This window comes from Meles meles, chromosome 6, assembly GCF_922984935.1.
Source record: "Meles meles chromosome 6, mMelMel3.1 paternal haplotype, whole genome shotgun sequence".
Lineage (NCBI taxonomy): Eukaryota > Metazoa > Chordata > Mammalia > Carnivora > Mustelidae > Meles > Meles meles.
Window position 1 is genome coordinate 5,504,288 of NC_060071.1, and position 25,578 is coordinate 5,529,865.

The window sequence follows — 25,578 nt, forward strand, 5'->3', positions numbered from 1 at the left end:
TAACTCTTTAATGAGATCCAGAAAGGTAGTACAACTGATTCAAAGGGAAATTCAAAGGACCGCACATATAAACTATAATTAAATGAGAAATAATGAAATATTTACAAATAGATGAAAAACTGGCAGGACTGAAGAAATCGACAGTAATTAAATGCATTCCACTGGACACAGTTTGCATTTTTCTAGACAAAAACTATTTCTTTTTTTTTTTTTTTTAAAGATTTATTTTATTTTTTTTTATTTATTTGACAGAGAGAGATCACAAGTAGACAGAGAGGCAGGCAGAGAGAGAGAGAGGGAAGCAGGCTCCCTGCTGAGCAGAGAGCCCGATGTGGGACTCGATCCCAGGACCCTGAGATCATGACCTGAGCCGAAGGCAGTGGCTTAACCCACTGAGCCACCCAGGTGCCCCAAAAACTATTTCTTGAAATAAACCTTAGAGTTGTTCTTTATATCGAAGACCATGAAAGGTGTAGAGCCCGCACAGAATCTGATATCCCCGAGTGTGTGCTAGACACCACCTTATTTTTCATTGGACAAGAAGTAATATTTTGGGGACCAATTCAAAGTTTTCATGAATTTTCTGTACATTACATAGTAATAAAAAGAATGAGTCGCTGGTACACACAATATACATGAAGCTCACAGACATTACATTGAGCCACAAAAGGCAGATGTGGAGGAGTATACGCTGTGTGATACCCGCTTATGACTGGGGGCACAGAGAGATGGGAAACTCCCCATGGGAATCCTGCTGGGTGCTGGAAATGGTATATACCCTGATTTGGGTGGTGGAGATACACATATGTACAAAATTAGTGAACAAGCCTCCTCCTATCCCGCTTGTCCCCAGATCCCTCCAATTGCTGTTTATCTTTAGGATGAAGTCCAAACTGAGATCTGGTCCCTATTTTGTCTCCTGTCATCTCTCTCTGTTGCTCATTTTCCTGACATTTCCTCAGAGGTCCCTTACTGTGGTTTTTCCTGTTTCCAGGACTTTCCCGCCAAATCATACCTCTCACCCATCTCGCAGTCTTACCTAACGCTACCAATCTGTGTGTACGTGTCCCTCTTGGGTGCTGCCAAAACATCGATCAGCGTTCCCATCGCTTTTGCCACCGACGTGCAAGTCTAACGTCCTGTGCGCTCCCTGAGAAAGTTCTCAAGAGCTCAGCACAATGCCTGGCACTAGGGAAGGCAGAAAGGTGAAAGACAAGGAAAAAGCTAAAGGAAAATTCAGGCAGTGTGTGGCCCAGGCGATTTCAGCTGAGTGTCACCCTTCATTGAGTTCTGAGACGATCCTACTTACCACTCTGGGTAGTACCCTTGAGTCTGAGTCTTCAGAGCTCTCTCTTTTGGTAGATTTTCATACCTTGTACTTTGTCTCTATCCTATTTGGCCTTCTCACTATTAAAAACCTGCTTTTGCTTTGCCCAGTGTGTTTTGACTGCAGCGTGTTATTTTTGTAGCATTTTAAAATCGGCAGATTTCACATAAAATACCAAGAGGTCGCACTCGGTCCCCCGAAGCACCGGAGTTTGCGACCCTTTTCCCGGTCGATGACAACTTACAGTCGCTCGCGCAAGCTCGGGTGGGGCAGAGGCCAGCGTTACAAGGAGGTGGAGGGGAGAATCGGCCGAAGCCTCACAGAAACATTGGGTAAGAGCCTGGGACTGGTCTGTGGAAGCTGCCAAGTCTCGGGCCCCTCTCAAACTCCGGGGGTTTTCTCTCCCGCCCCAGCTCTCGGTTTCAGGAGCCCCTCTTATTTAAGGCCTCCACCAACAACAAGAAGCACAGGAACACAAATATCCAGAGAGTCCCGGAAGCCCGGGGGTTAACCGCGGTCACGTGACCTCCACTTCCGGACTCTGATTGGGCGTTGGGAACGCCCCCGCCTTGGGGGCGGGGACAGGTGCCATGGGACGACGGCATTGGTCGGTTCCCTCAGGAAGCAGCCAATCGGGATCGGCCGGCTTCCGGCGCGAAGTGAGCTGGCGCTCCGCGCGGGGGCTGAGAAGGCGGCGCGGGGAGTTTGGACCGGGTTACCGCCCGCTGCAAGCCTGCGGGACAGGTGAGTGCGGCGCGCTCGGACTGAGGGGCGGACAGGCCTGGCCCAGCTCCCGCAACCCGGCCTCCGTGCCGAAGAGGAAGGCTCGCAGGTTCCTCCGCTCTGGCTCGGCGCGGCCCGCGGAGCCGTGCTCCGTCGCGGCCAGTAGCCTGAGAGGACAGCCGAAAAGCACGCGTGTTCGCAGACCCGCGCACAGAGGCCCGGGGGTGGGGCCGCGGTCGGCCCAGCACCCACGGTGTTTGGTTCTGTGAGCCGGTGCCTACCGGGGTCCCAGCCCAGACCCCTCGCACTCGCCACCCGCCCCCCCAAGACCAAAGCTCGTCCTCTTCCTGTGCCCTTCCACGGGCACGCGCTGGGCTCCTGGGTTTCGGGTGCGCTGCGTGTCACGTGCTGTGGCTCCCCGCCCCTCCGCGAAGGGGCGTGGTTAGGACACAGGCTGCGTCGCATTGCCTGGGTCCAATCCCGGCTCTCCCAGTTCGAGCCCAGTCACGGTCCACTCGTCATTTAAACTGTCTCGGTGTCCCTCCGTCTTACGGCGGAAGTCATCTCTTCCACATCCTGGAGGTTTCGTTAGGATTAAATGGCTTAATGTAGCCAATGGATGCTTCAGGGAGTACTTGGTACATAGTAGGGGTTCTGTCTTCACCGTTACCCCACGTAGGTAAAACTGCCCTCCTTTTGACGAGGAGAATCTGAAGCACCAAGAGGCTGTCCCTGTGTTGAAAGAGCTGCCTGACTCCAAGGCATCTTCCACACCAGACTTCCTCCCGTAGCCCTCACGTGCCCTCAGGTTACTCAGCATTTTGGACATTTAACGGGCTGAGATGGGGGAGGCACACGCCAGCTCCTGTTGCCACCAGTACAGACAAGTAGCATTTCTGTGTCCCTGTCACGGTTCAGGGGCAGTAACGGCAGAGATTGGGGTAGATGTCAGGCAGTGAGGGGCGCCTTGGTGGCTCAGTGGGTTAAGCCTCTGCCTTCAGCTCAGGTCATGATCTCAGGGTCCTGGGATCGAGCCCCCACATCGGGCTCTCTGCTCAGCGGGGATCCTGCTTCCTCCTCTCTCTCTGCCTGCTTGTGATCTCTCTCTCTCTCTCTGTCAAATAAATAAATAAAATCTTAAAAAAAAAAAAGAAATTGGGAAGGAAAGGGAGGCAGAAGTATTACATAGGGGGAATGTAAATAGAACTAAATTGAACCAAGGTTTTGTTAGGCAGGCTGCTGTTGGAAGGTAGCTTATAGTCTGAGAGGGAACGAAACTTCTGGGTCTCAAGTTCTTTTCAGTGCGGATCACCACGATAGCCACCATATTCGTTCTATTTCTTTTTTTTTTAAAGATTTTTTTTTTTTTTTGATAGATCACAAGTAGGCAGAAGGGCAGGTGTGGGGGGGTGAAGCAGGCTCCCCGCTAAGCAGAGAGCCAGATGTGGGGCTGGATCCCAGGACCCTGAGATCATGACCTGAGCCGAAAGCAGAGGCTTAACCCACTGAGCCACCCAGGCGCCCATCATTCTATTTCTAATCCTCAACTGGAAGAGCTACTGCCTTCATTTTACTGATAAGGAAACCCAGAATTTAAAAACTACACAAAGCCGGTGGTGTTAGGTGTGTAGTGAAAGTCCAATATGCAGAGAAATCATATGCGTCCAGTTGGGGATAGTCAGTAGTATCTATGAAGGAGGGAGGAGGGAAGGAGGTAAGAGGAGTGGGAGGGATTTGAAATGTATTTGAAGCATTTTATGCCTTTGAAAGAGAGTAGGACAGAATTTGACTTCTTAAATTTGGTTGGTGAGTACATGTGTATCATTTTTTTTGTATGTTTGAAATATGTAAGGTTGAATATATATTAAAATTAAACGAATATATTTTTCATACTAGTTTTAACTAAATACACACTTATTCCAACATGTAATACCTATTCTCTTCTATGTACTTCTTTTAAAGGAAGAAAGGATAGAACAAAAAGACCCAAAGTAATTGCAAAGTACCCGGGAACGGAATGCTAAAAGCCCTAGTGGTTGGCCATTGCCGGGAGCATGTCTTAAGCAGTCTCCTTCTCCAAGCACCTGCTGTTCACTTGGCACAAATACGCCATGGACACCCTTCACACCCCCACCCTGTCTGGAACCGTTCACCTGCACTTCAAGACCCAGTTCAGTATTCTTTTGAAAGCTTCTCTGATTTTCCTGAGTTTTTCCTTCACCTGGGAAGCTACAGACCTGCCCGCACCTCCACACTGGCCCGTTTTGTTTTTAAAATTGAAGTATAGATGGCCCAGAATGTTCCCTTCGTTTCAGGTGTACAGCGTAGTGATTTGACAGCTGTAGACTGCATGCGGTGCTTGCTGCAAGTGTACCTACCACCTGTCACCACCCAAAGCCACTCCGATACCACTGACTCTATGCCCTGCGCTGTACCTTTCATCCCCGTGACTTGTTCATTCCCTGCCTAGAAGCCTGTACCTCCCATTCCCCTTCACCCATTTTGCCTGTCCCATGACCCCTCCTCTCTGGCAGCCATCAGTTTGTTCTCTGTATTTATGGGTCTGTTTCTGGGGGAAGTCACAGACTTTTAAAAGAGACGTTTTGTGGGACTCACTTTATTGAGTTGTAATTACTTGTTGACATGTCTATTTCCTGCCGGCCTAGAAGCTCATCTGGGGGAGTAATTCAGTCTTGCCTGCCTCTACTCCAGTGCCCAGAATGGTGCCTGGCACGGAGTGAAAAACACACGCTGAAGTCAGCTTGTGGAAGGTCTTGGGGTTATGACATATGGACTTTGTTCTCTAGAATTGCAAGGAACTATTTCATTTACTTTGTATAAAAATTCCTGTATCTTTTTTTTTTTTAAACTATAGTTTCTTTTTTTTTTTTTAATTCATTTATTTGACAGAGAGAAAGAGATCACAAGTAGGCAGAGAGGCAGGCAGAGAGAGGGGAGGAAGCAGGCTCCCCGCGGAGCAGAGAGCCCGACGCGGGGCTCAATCCCAGGACCCTGGGATCATGACCCGAGCCGAAGGCAGAGGCTTTAACCCACTGAGCCACCCAGGTGCCCCTAAAAATTCCTGTATCTTAATGAAACCCATTCACAGTATCAAGGAAAATATTGCACCCATAATTCTGGCTTTCAACCACATTAGCTGTTTTCCTTTGTCATGGGTTCTTTCCAGTTTTTAGCTACACAGATTTCTTAGCTGTAAACATAATGTATTCATAATTTACTCTTTTGTTTTTCCAATATTAAATTACTCCATGTAGCTACTAGGTCTTCATGATTGTGATTTATCTTCTAAATTATCGCAGTATTGCACTCTCTTTGGTTTAATTGGTATGCAGTGTTACTTAGTGCTATTAATTCTTAGAAAAGAAAATGTTTTCCCATAAGTAATTTAGTGTCTGTGTAGTCTGGTGAACTGTGTGTTTATACTCTTATCATTTGTTCATGAAAACTTTGGTGCTCTTTGTATGTTTGGGGTTTTTTTTAAGATTTTTTTTTTTAATTTATTTATTTGACAGATCCCAAGTAGGCATAGAGGCAGGCAGAGAGAGGGGGAAGCAGACTCCCCACCGAGCAGATAGCCCGATGCCGGGCTTGATCCCAGGACCCTGAGATCATGACCTGAGTGGAAGGCAGAGGCTTAACCCACTGAGCCATCCAGGTGCTCTTTGTATGTTTTTAATACTAATTCTTTATTTGTTTTTGCCAACTTTTGTTTCTCACAGAAGTTTTTTAAAAGGATTTTATTTATTTTAGAGAGAAAGAGCTTGTGCATGGCAGTAAAGGGCAGAAGGAGGTCAGGGAGAGAATCCTAAGCAGAGTCTGAGTTGAGCACAGAGCCTGATTTGGGGCTTGATCTCATGACCCTGAAATCATAGCCTGAGCTGAAACCAAGAGTCAGATGCTTAACCAACTGAGCCACCCAGTGCCCCTTTCAAAGAAATTTTTTGAGAAAGAAAGAGGATACATAGTATCTTAGGAAGTACATAGTATATGTATATATACAATTTAAAGAGTAATTATTTTAAAATTGCAAAGTTTAAAAATTATAAAGTTTAGGGGCGCCTGGGTGGCTCAGTGGTTTAAGCCACTGCCTTCGGCTCAGGTCATGATCTCAGGGTCCTGGGATCGAGTCCCACATTGGGCTCTCTGCTTGACGGGGAGCCTGCTTCCCTCTCACTCTCTCTGCCTACCTCTCTGCCTACTTGTGATCTCTCTCTGTCAAATAAATAAATAAAATCTTTTAAAAAAATTATAAAGTTTAATTAACACTAAATTATGTAAACATAAATATGATTATAAAATAGTAATTACACATAACCATCAAACAGATCAAGAAATAGGGTATTACTGGTGCCCCTGGAGTGTGACTTCCCTCTTAAGCAGTCTCCTTCTCCCCACACTAGAGAGAACTATTCTGATTTTGTGATGATTATCTTGTCTTCATAGTTTACCCTATGTATGCATCCATGGGTAACACAGTTCAGTTTTACCTGGTTTTGAGATCTGTAGTTGATGTATGTACTCTCCTTTGTCTTATTTGGTTTGACATTGTGTTTGTGATATTCTTCCATATTGTGGATACAGGGTTTTTTTTTTTTTAATTTTTAAAATAATTTTTAATAAAAATTTATGTTATTGCTATAGAATATTCCTTTGTGTCATTGTGCCACAGTATCTGTCCTGGTGTTTTGGGTTTTGTTGTGGGTTTTCTGTTTGTTTGTCTTTTTAAAGATTTTATTTATTTTTTTTGATAGAGATCATAAGTAGGCAGAGGGAGGGAAGCAGGCTCCCTTCCCTGCTGAGCAGAGAGCCCGATGTGGGGCTCCATCCCAGGACCCTGGGATCATGACCTGAGCCCAAGGCAGAGGCTTTAACCCACTGAGCCACCCAGGCGCCCCTATTTGTTTGTTTTTACCTATCCTGCTTTTGATGGCATTTGGATTGTTTTCAGGTTTTGGCTGTTGATGTCGTTGTGAATGTTCTTGTACATATGCCCTGGTGCACGTGTTCACAAGTTTGTATGTGTAACTCAGAGAACTGCTGGGCTGAAGAGTGTGTGTACCTTATAGTTTATAAGGCCAAATTGTTTTAAAAGGTGGTTGCCCTCCCTCCCACCAGCGTGTGAGACTTTCCTTTGCCCCACGTTCTTGCTAATATTTGATATTATCTTATAATTTTTGCCTATTTAGTAGATATATGTATAGTAGTATTTTCTTGTGGTTTCAGTTCCCTGGATTATTAGTGTAGTTGAGCTCCGTGTTGTGTTTATGGACTGTTTCCTTATTTGTAAAGTGTCTGTTCGAGTTTTTTGTCTTTCTTAGCAGCCATCTTGCTTTATCTCCTTACTTTGTAGGAATTGTTTAAACATCCCAAACCCTACTAATTTTTTTTTTTAATATTTTGTTTATTTGACAGAGAGAAATCACAACTAGGCAGAGAGGCAGGCAGAGAGAGAGGCAGGCAGAGAGAGAGGAGGAAGCAGGCTCCCCGCGGAGCAGAGAGCCCGATGCAGGGCTCGATCCCAGGACCCTGGGATCATGACCTGAGCTGAAGGCAGAGGCTTTAACCCACTGAGCCACCCAGGCGCCCCCCAAACCCTACTAATTTGTCAGATATATATAATGCAAATGTCATCTCTGTGGCTTTTGAACATAGATTTTAAATATGGTAGTCTACCATTGTTAAGCATCTTTTATTGTGAAATGCCATAGGTAAAAGTGCAAAAAACATCTGTATAAGCTGTGTAGGAATGAGTTAGCATCGTAGGCCCGAGACTTCTCTTTAGAAGGACCTCCTTGCAAGATTGGTTCTTGGCTGATGAATGGGAACTTGGTTTTTGAAACGTTTCCTAAGCCACGATGGTTGTTTTGCCTACCTGGGACACTAACATCTGCTTTCATTCCGAGAGTCCACATTTTTGGTGGACAGAAGGTTCCTTTGTGACCAGCCCCCAGTAAAAACCCTCGATTTTGCATCTCTGGCAGGTTTCCAGGGGCAGAAATGGTGCATCTTCCCTGAGCAAGAGTGTGCTCTCATGGCAGGTAGAGAGTGTCCTACAGGCTCTGCCTGGTAGGCCTTTTCCCCTTGCTGATCTGGCTGTGTGTCCCTGCTCTCTGTTGCTACAGTAAATCTTAGCTGTGAGTAGTACTTATTATATGCTGAGTCCTGGAAGTTGTTCAGTGAACCACTGAAAGTGAGGGGGTGGTCTGGGGACCCCTGAAATAGCTTAATGACATACTTGTCAAAGCTCAGAATATGAACTTTTTGCTCACATTTGTCAAAGTGAATACCGCTGTACTTATGTCTCAGGTAAGAAATAGCAAAGCACATAGCTAACACCCTCAGAGGGTGTCTGCCCCGTCTCATCCTCTACTCCAAAGACAACCATCATCCTGACTTTCGTGTGATTATTATCTTGCTTTTCCTTACATTCACTTGTCTCAAAAGTCTTGATGCTCTTTTAGGCTATTTGACACATAAAAAGATTCTTAAATTAAGATGTAATCCTCTCAGACCTGTACCCCTCGGGCAAGTAATACGTTATAGGTTAATTGTTTTTAAAAAGGTGTAATTCAATTTTGCTGTCTTTTTCTTTTTTGCTAGTGCTTTTTGTATCTTATCTGAGAAATCTCTGAGACGGTATAAAGTTATTCTATATTATTCTGCAGAAACTTTTTTTTTTTTAAGATTTTGTTTATTTGCTTGAGAGAGAGAGAAAGTGAGAGCGCACGCACATGGGGGAGAGGGGCAGAGGGAGAGGGATAAGCAGACTCCCCCGTGAGCAGGGAGCCTGACGTGGGGCTTGATCCTTTGGGATCATGACCTGAGCCAAAGGTAGACATTTAACTGACTGAGCCACTCAGGCGCCCCCAGAAACTTTATTGTTTTACTCTTTACATTTAGATCTGCAGTTCACTTGAAAGTGATTTGTATGTATGGAGTGAATGAAGTAGGGTTTAAACTTCATTTCTTTTCCATGTAGCTATCCAGTGTCCCAGCACCAACCACTGAAAAGATTCATTCTCTGGTGTTCTGCAGTGATAAGTGTCATAAATTATTATAATTTGTCTGTGTATGGGTTTGTTTCTGGGTCCTTTTACTCTTCCACTCGTCTTCGTGCCTGCATCATCACTGCCTTTTTTTTTTTTTTTCCTGAGACAGAGAGAGCACCTGCAAGCATGGGGAGGAGCAAAGGGAGAGGGGAAAAAAGGGAATCTCAAGCAGGCTCCATGCTCAGTGCAGAGCACAATATGGGTCTCGATCTCATGACCCTGAGATCATGACCTGAGCTAAAATCAAGAGTCAGACACTCACATTTACTAAGCTACCAGGCACCTCATCACTGCTATGGTTTTAAACAAGTTTTTTATTAAGTCTTTATGTGTCTGGCAGAGCAAGGCTTAACCATAGATATTTCCTTTAAGTGGCTATAAGGTTATCAGGTTTTCTGGTTGTTGTTTTTTTTTTAAGGTTTTATTTATTTGAGAGAGAGAGAGAGCTTGCACACAGATGGAGAGTGAGAGGGAGAAGTAGACTCCCCGCTGAGCAGGGAAGCCAATGTGGGGCTTGATCCTGGGCCTCCAGGATCATGACCTGAGCTAAAGGAAGACACTTAACCAACAGAGCCACCCGGCGCCCCTTCTGTTTCTTTTGGAGTGACTTTAATTTTTAAAGAAGGTTGTATATTTCATCTAGATTTTAAAGTTTATTGGCACAACATTCAGGATCTATTATGATATTTTAATGTAAATAGTATATGTAGTTAAGTCTCTTCTTTCAGTCTGGTTACCAATTTGTGTCTTTTCTTGTTTTTGGTAAATCTTTTCACAAAACAAACTTTTCGCTTATTGAGCCTCTCTAGCATTTGTTTGTTATTTTTAGTTGTTTATAATTTTCTCCTTTCTATTCTCATCAGGTTTAGCTTGTTTTACATTTTGTAACTACTTAGATAGATGCTTTCTGCTCACTAACTTTCTGCCTTCTTTTCTGACAGTATGGCTCTACATTTCTTTAGTTGCATATCATATTTTTATATATGGACTTTGGTTATTTTTCAGTTCCAAATATATTCATTTCTCGTTGTGATATCTTATTTGATTCACAGTTTATTTATATTTATTTCTAAACATGGAGATTTCCTGTATTTTTTTCTTTTACTTTGAAAAATCAAAAATCTTTGGGAAAGTTGTAGGATTAGTACTGCAATGCTCTTTTTTTTTTTTTTAAGATTTTATTTATTTATTTGACGGAGAGAGATCACAAGTAGGCAGAGAGGCAGGCAGAGAGAGAGGAGGAAGCAGGCTCCCTGCTAAGCAGAGAGCCCGATGCAGGCCTTGATCCCAGGACCCTGAGATCACGACCTGAGCCAAAGGCAGAAGCTTAACCCACTGAGCCTCCCAGGGTCTCCCCCCCTTTTTTTTTAAGATTATTTCTTTATTCGAAGAGAGGAATTGGGGGGGACAAATGGAGGAGCATAGAGAGAGAGACAGGCAGACTCCAAACTGAACACAGGGCCATAAGGCCGGGCTCAGTTTCAGGACCCTGAGATCATGACCTGAGCCAAAAGCAAGAGTTGGATGCTTAACCAGCTGAGGCACCCAAGTCCCCCATGATCTATCTTCTTAAATATACATTTGCATTCATAAAAATAGTTCATATGTTACGCTGCAAGGAAAAGATTGGTAATTTCCCTAAAGTAGAAATATTAGAAATAGTCCTTATCACTGTACAACAAAGCTAGAAATTTAAAATGAAATTTTTAAAAAACAAAAGACTGCTCTATATGGAAAATGAAACCCTCAATTAAAGAACTCTTGGATGCAGGGGAACTACAAATTGGAATAAAGGATTCCTGAAAATTAATTAAATGAAAACACAACATTAGATTCTGTGAGATACATATAAAGTAGTGGTTGCGGGGGGGATTTATTGTCTTACAATTCAGGAAGGGAAATAAATGAAATAAATTCCAAACTTAGAAAGTTAGGAAAAGAACAAAATAAAACAAAAGAAAGCACAAGAGAATAAAAAACAATAAAGATTAAAGCAGAGGTTAATGAGATGGAGAACAGAGAAACATCTGATTGAGAAATCACAATCTTAGATCTCAAACCATTTAACAAACCAGGTAAACTAATTGCTAAGTTAAGAGCATTAGGAGAAATCACAAATACAAAATAACAAGTGGAAAAAATGTTAATAATATTAATTTGCATACTTCTGTGTTAAATGATTTTGAAAATTCAAATGAAATGCAAAATTATTTAGGAAAATACAATTTACCAAAATTGACACCAGCAAAGATTGGAAGTTAAATAACTCAATTTTCATAGAATAAGGTTATGAAAGAAATGTCCCATTGAACACACACCAAAAAAACCCACTAGATCTAAATGGTTTCACAGAGAAATTCTATTGAAAATTTTTCGAGTCCGCAGCATAAGAAATGAAGGAAAACTTCCAAATTCTTTATTAGTTAACTTTTTATTCTTACAATTATTGGTTTAGTCATGTGTCTTTAGTTGTTGAAGGGCTAAAGTGAAATAAAATTTCCCCAAAACTTTACAGTCTTCTAGATGTCTTTGGGTTTTGTGTTTTTAAAAGCAGCTTTATTGATCTGCAGTAAACTGTATATGTGTAGAGTGTACAGTTTTTGCAGGGGTGGGGTGGAGGGAGAGGGAGAGAATCCCAGGCCGACTCTGTGCTAACCATGGACCCCGATGTGGGGGCTCAATCCCATGACCCAGTGATCATGACCTGAGCCGAAGTCAGGATTCAGTTACTCAACCAACTGAGCCATCCAGGTGTCCCTGTAAAGTGTACAATTGGTTAGTTTTGATAGGAGATCTCATCACTACAGTCAGGTTCATTAACATATTCATCTTTCCCAAAAGTTTCCTCATGCCTCTTTGTATTGCCTCCTTCCTGCTTCCCTTCCCCTAGTCCAGAATGAAGAACTCCTATAGTTCCTTAAAACAAACAAATAACAACCCAATTAAAAGTGGGCAAAGGATTTGAGTGAACATTTTTTCAAAGAAGATAAACAAGCAAAAACACATGAAAAGATGCTCGGCATCACTAATTTATTAGAGTAATGCAAACTAAAAACACAAGATACCATCTCACACTCATTAGGATGGTTACTATAAAAAACAAAACAGAAAATAACTTGTGTCGGTGAGGATGTGGAGAAATTGTGCCCTGTTGGTGGAAATGTGGAATGGTATAGCCACTGTAGAACATAGTATGGCTATTCCTCAAAAATTAAAAATAATAGAATTACTATAGGATCCAGGAATTTCACTCCTGGTATAGACCCAAAAGAATAGAAAGCAGGGTTTCAGAGATATTTGTACACACATGTTCACAGCAACATTATTCACAATAACCAAAAAGTGGAAACAACCCAAATGTCCATAGGCAGAAAAATGGATAAACAAAATGTGTTCGATCCATACAATGGAATATCACTAAGCTTTAAAAAGGAAGGAAGTTCTGACACATGCTACAGCATGAATAAACCTTGAAGACAATATACCAAGTGAAACAAGCCATTCACAAAAAGACAAACACTGTATGGGTCCACTAAAGCAGTCAAATTCATAGATGCAGAAAGAATGGTGATTGTTAGGGGCTGGGGAAAGGGGAAGTAGAGTTATTGTTTAACAGGTATAGTGTTTCAGTTTTGCAAGATGAGAAAGTTCTGGCAATTGGTTGCATGACAATGTGAATATACTTTATTCCACTGAACCAGTGCTTAAAAATGATTAAGATGGTAAATTTTATATTACATGTAATTTAGCCCAGTTAAAAATAAAAAAGGATACAGGAGCCAGCTTTCAGGAGCTCCATTCCCACTAATCAAATATGAAAGCATTTAAGCGTGGAAATAATGACAGTAATGGATGACAACCCACCAAATACATTAAGAATCCTTCCTGATAAAAAGCAAATAGGGGAGAAGGGAAGGTTCTTTACAGTCAAATGCCAGCTACTGAACGATGGTGCCCACTACAAAGACTGATGGATGGGGTTATGAAAACCATCATTGCACAATCCTGCTGTTTACTATCACACTATTATTTCTTCAGGCCTGAATCATCAATGGATACTAAAACAATTACTTTTTCTAATTATCTTATTATTGATTTCTGGCATAATTAATTTGGTTGGAGAACATCTTGTGACTTCAATTCACTGAAATTGTTGAGACTTGCTTTATAGCCTAGTACATGGTCAGCTTCTGTAGGCATCTGTTCTTGAAAAGAATGCATATTTTGTAGTTGTAAAGGTTGTGTTATTCAGATCTGGGTGGTTACTGATTGTTTAGTTACTTATTCTATCAATTACTGAGAGCTAATTTTAAAACTATGATTATAGTCTTTTTCTTGTAATTTCATCAGTTTTGCTTCATGTATTTTGCAGATACTTCATGGGCCATACAGATCTAAAGTTTTATATCTTTCTAGTGAATTGAATTCTTTTTTTTTTTTTTAAAGATTTTATTTATTTGACAGAGAGACAGCGAGAGAGGGAACACAAGCAGGGGGTGGGGGGAAGGAGGGAGAAGGGAGAGGGAGAAGCAGGCTTCCTGCTGAGCAAGAAGCCTAATGTGGGGCTCCATCCCAGGACCCTGAGATCATTACCTGAGTCGAAGGCAGCCGCTTAATGACTGAGCCACCCAGGCGCCCCAGAATTTATGATTCTACCGTGACTCTCTTCATCTGTAGTAAGGCTTTCTGTCTTAAGAATCTATTTTGTCTGGTATTAATATAGCAATCTCAGCTTGCTTCTGGTGAGTTTTTACATGCTTTTTTTCATCTTACTTTAAGCCTTTCTAATACACCTAGTGTTTTAGACATGTCTCTGACAAACAGCAGATACAGTAGTTAGATTTCGTTGTTTAAGTTCAGATTGATAATCTTTTCAGCCAGAATGGTCAGTTTATATTTATTGTAACTAACAAATATTTGGATTTAAATCTACTACCAACTTATTTTCCCTTTTCTCTGCTTTTCTTTTTTTTTTTTTTTTAAGATTTTATTTGACAGATAGAGATCACAAGTAGGCAGAGAGGCAGGCAGAGAGAGAGGAGGAAGCAGGCCCCCGCTGAGCAGAGGGCCTGATGCGGGGCTCGATCCCAGGACCCTGGGATCATGACCTGAGCCTAAGGCAGAGGCTTTAACCCACTGAGCCACCCAGGCGCCCCTCTTATAGCTTTTCTTAAAGATTTATTTGAGAGGGAGAAAGCATACAAGCGGGGCGGGGAGGGGGGGAGGGAGAAGAAGAGAACTCCAAGTAGACTCCCTGCTGAGTGTGGAGTCCAAGGTTGGGCTGACTTGAGATCATGACCTGAGCTGAAATCAAGAGTTTTAAGTCATTCTATTTTTATTCTTCAGTGGTTACCTAGAAAGTGCAGCATGCACATTTGTCTTCTCAAAGTGTGAAGCTAAACAACAGCATACACCCCTCACAACACAGAGGCCTTGGAGCACGTTAACTCTCTTTACCTCACTTATGTGTCATTACTGATGGGTATTTTAACGATTTATTTCAGCCCTGCAAGACATTATTGTTGCTTTGCACAGTCAAGGCTTTCATGGATTTAGCCACATATTTACCATGGTCTTGACTTCCTTCCTTGATATCAACTATCTAGATGATAGTTCCAGTTATCATCTAAAACTTCCAGGTAGGCTCACTTTTCTACTATCTGAAGTACCTCCTTCAGAATCTCATTTAATGAGAGTCGCTGGTGGAAAACTATTGGTTCTGATGATCTGAAAGTGTTTTTATTTTACCTTGTGTTTTTTTTTAATGACAACTTTGAGATATAATTCACAAAACCTAAAATTCACCCATTTAAAGAGTACAACTCAGTGGCTCTTACTATATTCATAGACTTATGTAGTCATTGTCACAGCTGATTTCAGAATATTTTCCTGAACCCAAAGAGAACCTCCACACCCCTTGCTGTCACCCCCCAATCTGATCATCACCCCCATCCCCAGGCAATCACTAGCCTACTTTCTTTATACAGCTTTGCTTATTCTATACATTTCATATAATTGGAATCATACCATATGCCCTTTTTTGTGATTGGCTTCTTATCCCTTAGCATAGTATTTCAAGGTTCATCATTATTGTAGCATGAATCAGTACTGTATTCCTTTGTATGACCAAATAATATTTCATCACAGGGATACACTTTTTATTTTTCCATTTGTCAGTGGATGGCCATTTGGGTTGTTTCTACTTTCTGGCTATTGCGAATAATGCCTCTATGAACATTCAGGTACAAGTATTTGTTTGAATCCATGTTTTCCATTCTTCTGAGTGTATATCTAGGAGTGAAATCGCTCTGTTTAGGCTTTTGAAGTACTGCCAGACTTTTCCAACACAGCTGCACCATTTTGTACTCTCAATAGCAGTGTATGAGTGTCCCGATTTCTCTGCATCCTCAACACTTATTATCCATTGCTTTTGTTATAGTCAGTTTAAAAGTAACAGCTTTACTGAGATGTAATCCACATATCACGAAATCCATCCTTTTAAAGAATACAATTCAGTCTCAGTTTCTGAGGGATATTTTTGCTGGGAAAAGAGTTCTAGGTTATTTTCTATGAGCACATGGAAAATACCATTCTGCTGCCTCCTGATTTTCATTTGTGCTGAAGAGATCAATTTTCTGTTCAAATGTTGTACAATGATATAATGTGATGTGGATTTCTTTTTTATCTATCCTGCTCAGAATTTTTCTGCATTCTTGAATCTGAAGATTCTTGTCTTTGATTCTGGAAACTTCCCAGCTGTTACCTTTTTAAGTATTAGTTCTGCCCCAGTTTCTCCCCTTTCTGGAACTAGATTTCTCTTTAATTTCTGTAATAGTTTCTGACTGCATCTTCCATGTCTTCTAACTTCTCATATTTTCTACCTGTTTATCTCTCTGTGTATGCATTTGTTAAGTCAGAAACCATGAAGGATCTTAGATTTTGCCCTTCTTTTAAACTAGGAAGTTAGCCTGTCACAGGTTTTTATACACACATACGTGCACATTTGCATAGGTACTGTCGAGACCCAAGACCCCTGGATCAGAGATAAACACAAGTTATTGTAGCAAACATAGCCAACAATATCTTGCATCAGTTCCCCCTGCCCTAATTCCCACAGGGTGAGGTGATAAGGGCAAGGTGATACCGTGCATATATACAGTTTAGTGCATCACAGAAAAGGAACTCCAAAATTCAGACTCTGAACACTTAAGGGTTGCTGACACACTGCACGTCCTTCCCTCCAGAGAGATTACCCGTTACCCTAGGATGTAGGCAGATCTGCCCCGGGTGAGATGGGGAAGGTGCCTTAAGGTTTGTGACCCTGAAATGTAAGGAAATGTCTCCAGGGACTTTGTCTTTACTACTGTGGGTTGTCTCTGGGGAGGTGTGACTCCAGCTCTCTCTGGAGGGACACACTATGTCTAGCTGCCAAAGATTTAACATGTCCTTTGCTCAGTAGGCTTGGACCGTGTAGGAATGTGAGAAATCCCTGGAAACTGATCCTGGATACTTTCTTGTGATTTTCCCTCCCATTTACTAATTATCCCTTGACTTGTGTGTAAGTACTGGTAAATCCATTCATTGAATTCTTAATTTTGGTTATTGTATTTCTCATTTTTAGAAGTTCTTTTGGCAAGGGCGCCTGGGTGGCTCAGTGGTTTAAGCCGCTGCCTTCGGCTCAGGTCATGATCTCAGGGTCCTGGGATCGAGTCCCGCATCGGGCTCTCTGCTCGGCAGGGAGCCTGCTTCCCTCTCACTCTCTCTGCCTGCCTCTCTGCCTACATGTATCTCTCTCTGTCAAATAAATAAATAAAATCTTTAAAAAAAAAAAAAGAAGTTCTTTTGGCAAGATCATTTTTATAGTTTCCTGTTTACTGCAGATACTTCCAAACTTGTTTTTTATTTTTCTAAACATAATAAGTGCAATTGCTTTACACTTTCATGCCTAATACTGTTCAGCTGTTTTTCTATTACAACTAGCTCTCATTTCTGGTGCCCTGTTTCCTTGTGTGCTTGGCTATTTTTGTCTGTGTTTGCTACGCATTGTCTTGAAGAATTATTTATGGGAATTATTTAAGCCCTAAGATAAAGATATATTTCTCCAGGGATGTTTTTGCATTTGCTTCTGCCAGGTGTTCTGGAGTTAGGATCACTTTAATCTAAATTCATGACTCGAAGTTTTAAGAAATTATTCAGGTGTAAAAATTGATTCAAAAATATTTTTGGGCTTGTGGTCTCAGGGTCTGTCCCACTTAGTCCCTCAGCAGCTGGTAACTTCTCTTCGCTTACAGACACCAGGGATAGAAATAGAGTTTAATTTTGGTTTACGTTTTCCCAAATCATATAGCCATTGGGGGTGCTGGTTTTATAGGGAAACATTTCCCACCATGGTTAGGCCTTAACTCTCATTCTGTCCATCTTTTCCCTCCAAGGCTATCAAAATTAATGTCCATATTCTCAGGATGAGATATCTGTCTTAGGACAAAAGCAATTTCAGAGCTTTCCATAACTCTCTGGTTGCCCACTTTTGTTTAGATTTTGGCCTGATAATTTTTTTAACTTTCTTGTCATAGATTTGATGTATTTAATAATTCCTTTTTTTTACCCAACACCAATCTAGAGCAACTGTCAACATACCTTTTCTATAAAGGGCCAGATAGTAAATATTTTAGGCTTTGCAGACCAGATAGTCTCTGTCATAACTACCCAACTATGGTGTTAAAGCTGTCATAGGTAGTATGGAAACAAAGAAGTAGGGTTGCGTTTCAGTAAAACATTGCTTACAGAAATTGGCTGCAGGCCAGGTTTGGCCAGTGAATTGTAGTTTGCCAGCTCCTGATCTAGAGTATATTGCTTGCTGAATACTCCCAATAACGCTTGTTAAATACTCATTATTTCCCCATTTTGTTATGTTTCTCTCACCACACATTAAACATTATGTTTTAGAGACTAGGGGTTTTTTTTTTTTTCTTTTTCTTTTTTATTCTTAAGATTTTATTTACTTGAGAGAGAGAGAGCATGAGAGGGGAGGGTCAGAGGGAGAAGCAGACTCCCTGCTGAGCAAGGAGCCGGATGTGGGGCTTGATCCTGGGACTGCAGGTTCATGACCTGAACTGAAGCCAGTCGCCTAACCAACTAGGCACCCCTAGGTTATTCTTTTTTTAAGATGTGTACCATGCCATTTAAATTCCTGTTATAGTTAACATAATTGTATTTCCCCAATGTTATTTCATATTCTTGTCTTGTGCTTTTGTCAAATGAACTTTAGAAGCATTTTTATTGAGTTTTATGAAGTATTCTTGTGGTGTTTTCATTGAAATTTTGTTAAACTCATGAATTAACTTATCAAATACTATTATCTTAATGATATTTAAACCTTTCATTGAAGAATATGAAACTTTTGTCTATGAAATATTTTTCCAAATTTTTCTTTATTTCTCCCGGTAATATTTGGCCATTTTCTTTATATCATGAAGATGTATGTCTTTTGTTAGGTTAATTGGTAGTTTAGTACTTTTCATTGCTATTGTTAACTGAATGCTTTTTAAAAATTGTATTTTCTAGTTAGTTATTACCACTACAAGAGAATGCACTTGACTTCTGTGGATTTCTACTTGTCTTTTATTTAGCCACTTTGCTGAAGTTTTAATTATGTATTGTTATGACTGATTTTCTTTGCATTGTGTTGGTATATAATCATATTGTCTGCATGTAATGATACTCTCATCTCTTCTAGAATTTTCTTTTTTGAATATTTTCACATTGGCAAAATGTTCTGTATAAGAGAGAAAATAAGAGAACGGCCTTGTCTTTTGTCCCTGTAATGGTTTCACTCCTATCGTAAAATATAAGTGTGGGCCTTAATTTTAACTTCCAATTCTGTGGTTCAGTCTATCTATTAGAAATGGTTTGAGTTTTATCAGATGGCTTTTCAAAAATTCATTGGTAATATGTACTCTAGAATTCTATAAATATGAATGAAGAAGTTCAAGAAGAGGCAAAACTAATCATTGGTAATAGAATAAAGAAAGTGGTTACATCTGGAGTAAATTAACTGGGAAAGGGGACAAGAAGGCCTATTGCAGTGTTAGAAATGTTCCGTACTATGATTTGAATGTCCTTTATATAGTCGAATATATAAGTAAAATATATTGAGACGTACATTTAAGATCAGTGCACTTTACTGCATGTATGTTTTACCCCAATAGAAATGTATTTTTTAAAGTCTATTGATCTGGGGGCGCCTGGGTGACTCAGTGGGTTAAGCCTCTGCCTTCGGCTCAGGTCATGATCTCAGGTTCTTGGGATCGAGCCCCACATCAGGCTCTCTGCACAGTGGGGAGCCTGCTTCCTCCTCTCTCTCTCTCTGCCTGCCTCTCTGCCTACTTGTGATCTCTGTCTATCAAATAAATAAATAAAATCTTTAAAAAAAAAAGTCTGTTGATCTGATGATACTGATTTTTATTAAGATGACATACCATATTAATGATTTTACTTAACAGTTAAACCAGCTTTACATTTCTAGGATAAGGCGTAGTTGATCACAGTGAAAGGTCTTTTGAGGGATGCCTGGGAAGTACAGTTGATTAAGTGCCTCTTAGTTTCGGCTCAGGTCGTGATATCAGGGTTGTGAGATTGAGCCGAGCATTGGGCTCCATGCTCTGAGCCAAATTGGCTTGAATTTCTCTCTCCCTCTATCTCTGCTCCACCTCCCCCACCCTGTGCACATATGTGCACACTCTCTCAAATAAATAAATAAATCTTTAAAATAATAAAGACCTTTTGAGCCATCCTTTCTATATTCTTTAAAATTGATTCTATCTGGGGCACCTGGGTGGCTCAGTGGGTTAAAGCCTCTGCCTTCGGCTCAGGTCATGATCCCAGGGTCCTGGGATCGAGCCCCGCATGGGCTCTCTGCTCTGCAGGAAGTCTGCTTCCCCCTCTCTTTCTGCCTGCCTCTCTGCCTGCCTGTGATCTCTGTCTGTCAAATAAATAAATAAAATCTTTTAAAAAAATAAAATAAAATAAAATTGATTTTATCCTTTCATTTAATAAGTTTAAGCTGAACACTAAGTATTTAGAGATGCTGTGGGTTATGAAATCAATAAGGACCCAATCTTTGCATTGTACTTGTAATCTAGTAGAAGAAATAACCAATCAAATAATTTTTTAAATGTATGTAGAGTTACAACTATGATAAGAACTGCAATTGAGAGGTATTTGTTATTATAAGAGTGTATTATAGAGGAATTGTTCTTCATCAAACACACACACACACATATCTGTGTAGATACAGATATATATGTTGCTTACTCTCTCCTGGAGACCATTCTCAACACTTCACAAATACTAGTTCATTCAAATTCACATAGCAACCACATGAGGTGGGTGGGCATTGTATAGATGAGGAATCTGAGATGCAGAGTGGTTAAATGATAATGTCTAAGATCACTTAGCCAATAAGTGGCAGAGCCAGGACACAAACCCATGTACCTTGGCCCAGAACCCATGCTCTTAACCTCTTATGCTATTACCTAAATATTGAGTTTTCCTTAAGGAAGTAATGATTCAGTTGACATGTTGAAGGATGAGTAGGAGTAAACTGTGTCAAGAGGGTCTGATAGAAGGCTCCTGTTTCAAGAGGAGCATGTAGTCAACTATGTCGTATACTCAGAGTTCAAGAAAGAAGGTTTGAAAAAAACTGTTGGATTAAGTAACATAGAGATCGTTGGTGGCCCTATTAAGGGTTTTAACATTGTGGTCAGGGTAGAAGCCAGATTTATATGAGGAAAAGAGTCGTTGAGAGGGAGGAAACGGAGAATGAAGGTGAGTCTTTCAAGAAGTTTGGCTCTAGGGGTGCCTGGGTGGCTCATTCGGTCAAGCGTCCAACTCTTGATTTTCAGCTCACGTCATGATCTCAGGGTTGTGGGGTTGAGTACCGTGTTGGGGTCCATGCTTAGCCAGGAGTCTGCTTGTCCCTCTCTCTCTGCTCCTCCCTTGTGTGAGCTTTTTCTCTCAAATAAATAAATAAAATCATTAAAAAGAAAAAAGTTTGGCTCTACAGGGAAGGAGATACAGAGTTCTATAAGCATCATGTTTTGGAGTTTTCTTTCCTGAAAGGGAGAGGCTCTCACATGTTTTGAAGGTAAAGGGATGCCAGTTGAGAAGGATGAACTAATTATACAGGAAAGAGAAAAATCAGTAATAAATAGAGTAAGGTTTTTGGGAAGATGGAGGACGTGTAGGGGACCTGAGGGTTCAGGTAGAGAACTTGACCTTGTCAAAGAGAGTAGGCTGGATCCACATGAAGGAGGAGCTTGCATATTGGGCAGCAGAAAAGTGAGGAAGTTTCCTGTGGTCGTTTCTGTGTTCTCTGTCATGTAGAAAAGAAGTCATCTGCTGAGAGAGAGAGGAATAAGAAGTTTGAAGAGATGTAAGGTGAAAGTAGATTGGCCAGAGAACTGTACTTTCTTCCCCCGGCAGAGCTGCAGGCCCATTTGAGGTTGGTGAGCATGAATTTAAGTTTCTTACTTGTTTCTTAGGATGTTTTAGGGTCAAGACCATGCTTGTGTTGTAGAATGAATTTGGTGCTTTTTAGAGAAACTTTATAGTTCTTTTTGGTTTTGACTGTTCATTTTGCTTCCCTATTATATCAATATTGAAGACATCTTTTTTTTAGTGAAAAGTCCATTTAATTTAGATTTTTCAAATCAACTCCCATACTTTGGTACTTAGTGTTTCTGTTTCCCTTTATGTTTTATTTCTTTTTTTATATTTTACTCTGTCCTTTCATATTTTGTTTTACTATTTGTCCCTTTATTGTGCTCTAGAAACAACTTCTTGTTTGTGTCAGTTCCCCTAATTTTTCTTTATTGGCTTTCATTTCATTCAGTTTTTTTTAGGGGTGCATGGGTGACTCAGTTAAGCATCTGCCTTTGGCTCAGGTCATGATCCCAGGAGCATGGGATTGAGCCCCACATCAGGCTCCTGCTTTTCCCTCTCCCTCTGCTGCTCCCCCTGCTTGTGCCTCTCTGTCAGATAAATAAATAAAATCTTTTTAAAAATTTTTGTTTGAATTGTTATTCTGTGCTTTTTCTAAGATTAGCATATAATTAGTTCCTTGTTTTCCTCTCCTTCAGTCATATTCAAATAAAGCAGATTCTTAGCAAGGGCTATGGGCTTCTGGTGGGACTCAGAACAACCTGAAACTTTTTACAAAATTGTGTTCATTTTTCTGGACAGAGGGTCCATTACTTCCATCAGATTGTTATCAGAATCTATAACCTAAAATGCTGAAAACTAAAAACCATTGCCAACTAAGAGTTCAGTATATAGTGTTTTAATTTTCAGTTTAAAAATAGTATCATTCTATAATATGGAGATTTTTCATCAGCTCTAGTTGTCTTATTTAGATCGTAATATAAACTTTCTAAATTTTACTTTTATTTTCCTTATTAATTTTTTCTTTTTTTTTAAATATTTTATTTATTTATTTGATAGAGACACAGCGAGAAAGGGAACACAACCAGGGGGAGTGGAAGAGGGAGAAGCAGGCTTTCCACCAAGCCAGGAGCCCAATGTGGGGCTCAATCCCAGGACCCTGGGATCATGGCCTGAGCCGAAGGCAGATGCTTAACGACTGAGCCACCCCAGTGCCCCTGTTCATTTGTTTTTATTAACTTGTGCCCCTGAATTGAAACTATGTAATCTCTACTTTTTTGTGTATATTGTTTCTTTGACAGCTTTTTTTATTGCTGATCAACATTTTTTTTTAAGATTTTATTTATTTATTTGAGAGAGAGAGAGAAAGCAAGCATGAGGGGGAAGAAGATCAGAGGGAGAAATAGACTCCCCGCGGAGCTGGGAGCCCAACGTGAGTCTCGATCCCAGGACTCCGGGATCATGACCTGAGCCGGCCGAAGTCAGTTGCTTAAGCAACTGAGCCACCCAGGTGCCCACTAATCAACATTTTTTAAAGGATTATATACTTCTCATTTTATTCCTGCCAGTTACCATTTAGTTCTGGAATCATAGAAGACGAATTTTAGAAGGAAACACAGATACTCTCCAACCCAACCTCCTTATTTTACAAATGAGGATGTTAGAGAGAGTAAATGAATTCCTCCAAGCCACACGGTTTTTGTGGCAGGATTGACCAAAGAAGCTGGGTTCTTTAGTACATTTCTCATTTCCACTGGTCTTTGTGTTTTATAGTAAAGTGATGCTGATTTCCTTACAATTCTGTTTCTTTCCATTATTTCTCCTTGCATTTTTAACAGTTTTAGCTTTATTCACTTTCTTGCTGTGTTGTTTGAGTCATAGAGATTGAGTACAGTTTGGGCTTTTTAATCATTCTGCAATGACTGTTTATTCCCTTTGCCTTGGACTCTTTGATATAATGTGTAGGTTCTTTTTATCTCTCTTATCCATTGTTTTAATTTTACTTATTAAATATAACTGAAAGTTAAATAAAAGTCTAAAAGATGGAGAATTACTTTAAATACATTTTTACTATGGATATTAAAGAGAGATAATTAAAACCTTTGTAATGAAAATAGCGATATGGAAGATCTTTGGGAAAATGGACCTGACAACCACCTGATACCCAGTAATTAATAAATTTCCCTTTCTTCTGGGATGTAGTCAGATTCCATATTTTGACAGCTCTGCTTTTCTAGGTAACTAACACAGATATGCCTCTTCCCAGAAGATAAGCTATGTATGACAATAAATGAAGAAAACATATATTTATGAAATCCTAGTTAAAAATCTCTCTTCGTCTAGAAATTGTGTTTGCTTGATGTTTGTTTAGCGAGAGTGTTGCTTGTCCTTAGTGTGCGTGGAGGTGAAGTTGAGGTTTGTAGGGTTATGATTGGCCCTCACTTTTGCCCCAGGAAAGGTAGCTCCTCCCTTTGAACAGTAACCAAGTGGAGCCCACCCCTGAATCCTACACCTCCAGCACAAACTGGAAACAGAGCAAGACATACCTGAATGTTAGTTGGCCCTGAGTTTCTTAAGAGCAGTCTTTTTGGCCAGTCTCTCCCTGTGTCCTGAGGTAGCCATCCTAAGATAACAAAAAGAAAAGAAAAGCTTGACCTAGAGAGAAGGTAATACTGATTGTGTTAGAGCCCAGAATAGTAACTTTAGTCTCATTTATTTGAAAGAAAAGGAATTCTGCCTTTTAAAAAAGGCGGAGGGAGAAAACTTTGCTTTCTCTGTCGTCTTTCTGTTTTTCTGCAGTCTTTAACCTTACTTTTGTTGTAATAACTGCATTTCACAGCAACAGTCCTCTTCCTGCCAGTGTTCTCAGAACACATCACCGGCATGGTTAACACAGATGACCCTCTCCTTCCACAAACTTTTAAAATTTTTGTTTTTGTTCATTTTTGAACACTGAAAGAAGTTAACGGTTTATTATCATTTATCATACTTAACAATCTAGAAGTTCACAGCCACCAGCAATTCCAGCCCAGTTTCAGATGCAGTTGGGAATTCAGGCATTTCCGAGGAGCTGTTTGTGTAGCAAATCTTGTAGGTAAAATACGCATGTACTTTTTTTTTTTTAAGAGGTGGGTAGTAGGGGCAGAGGGAGAGAGAGAATCCCAAGCAGGTTCCATGCTCAGTGCAGAGCCCCATGTGGGGCAGTCTCACGACACCGAGATCATGACCTGAGCCAAAATCAAGTCAGATGCCTAACCGACTGAGCCACCCAGGCACCCCCACACAAACCTTTGATAGCACACATGAAACTGACCTCAGTAGTCTCATTCTCAGCAGACTGACTCAGGCCACACAACGTGGCTTTTATTGTTCTGGATGTAAGCACGTGTTCTTTTTCCACAGTAACTACATGATCATCTGAAGACATGAGTTGGACATTCATGGCATGAGGGCCTTCGTAGCCATTATAGGTGTTCTCTTCTCCACCCCTTACATTCTTAAGAAATTCTGCTTCACTGGCACAAGAACTTTTGTAGTTTCCTGGCAAAGCAGGAACACAGAGTCTGCAAGCCACTACTTGTGTCTACCTAAATTTGTGGGGGGTTTTTGGTTTTGTTTTTGTTTTAATATTTTATTTATTTGACAGAGAGAAATCACAAGCAGGCAGAGAGGCAGGCAGAGAGAGAGGAGGAAGCAGGCTCCCTGCGGAGCAGAGAGCCCGATGCAGGGCTCGATCCCAGGACCCTGAGATCATGACCTGAGACGAAGGCAGAGGCTTTAACCCACTGAGCCACCCAGGCGCCCCTAAATTTGTGTTTTTAAAGTCATTGTTGCTATTTGAGCATCTCTCTTTTTTGGAAGATTTATTTTAGAGGGAAAGAGTGTGCACATGTGTGCAAGCTGGGGAAAGGGCAGAGGCAGAGAAACAGAGTCCCTACTGAGCACAGAGCCCCATCAATGTGAACATTTCTTTGTTAACAGACACTTTGGAAAATAGGGGTGTACTTTTACCCTGTT

At 40.9% G+C, this 25,578-nt stretch overlaps 1 protein-coding gene across 5 annotated transcripts in view; it reads left to right on the forward strand.

Annotated features, from left to right (window-relative positions):
* Positions 1-1,955: 1,955 nt before the first annotated feature.
* BLM (BLM RecQ like helicase) overlaps positions 1,956-25,578 on the forward strand; it is a 118,817-nt gene continuing 95,194 nt past the window's right edge. For all 5 annotated transcript variants that reach the window (XR_006818868.1, XR_006818869.1, XR_006818870.1 and 2 more), the window contains exon 1: positions 1,956-2,071. The gene's annotated coding sequence lies outside the window, so the exon portion shown is untranslated. The remainder of the gene's footprint in view (positions 2,072-25,578) is intronic.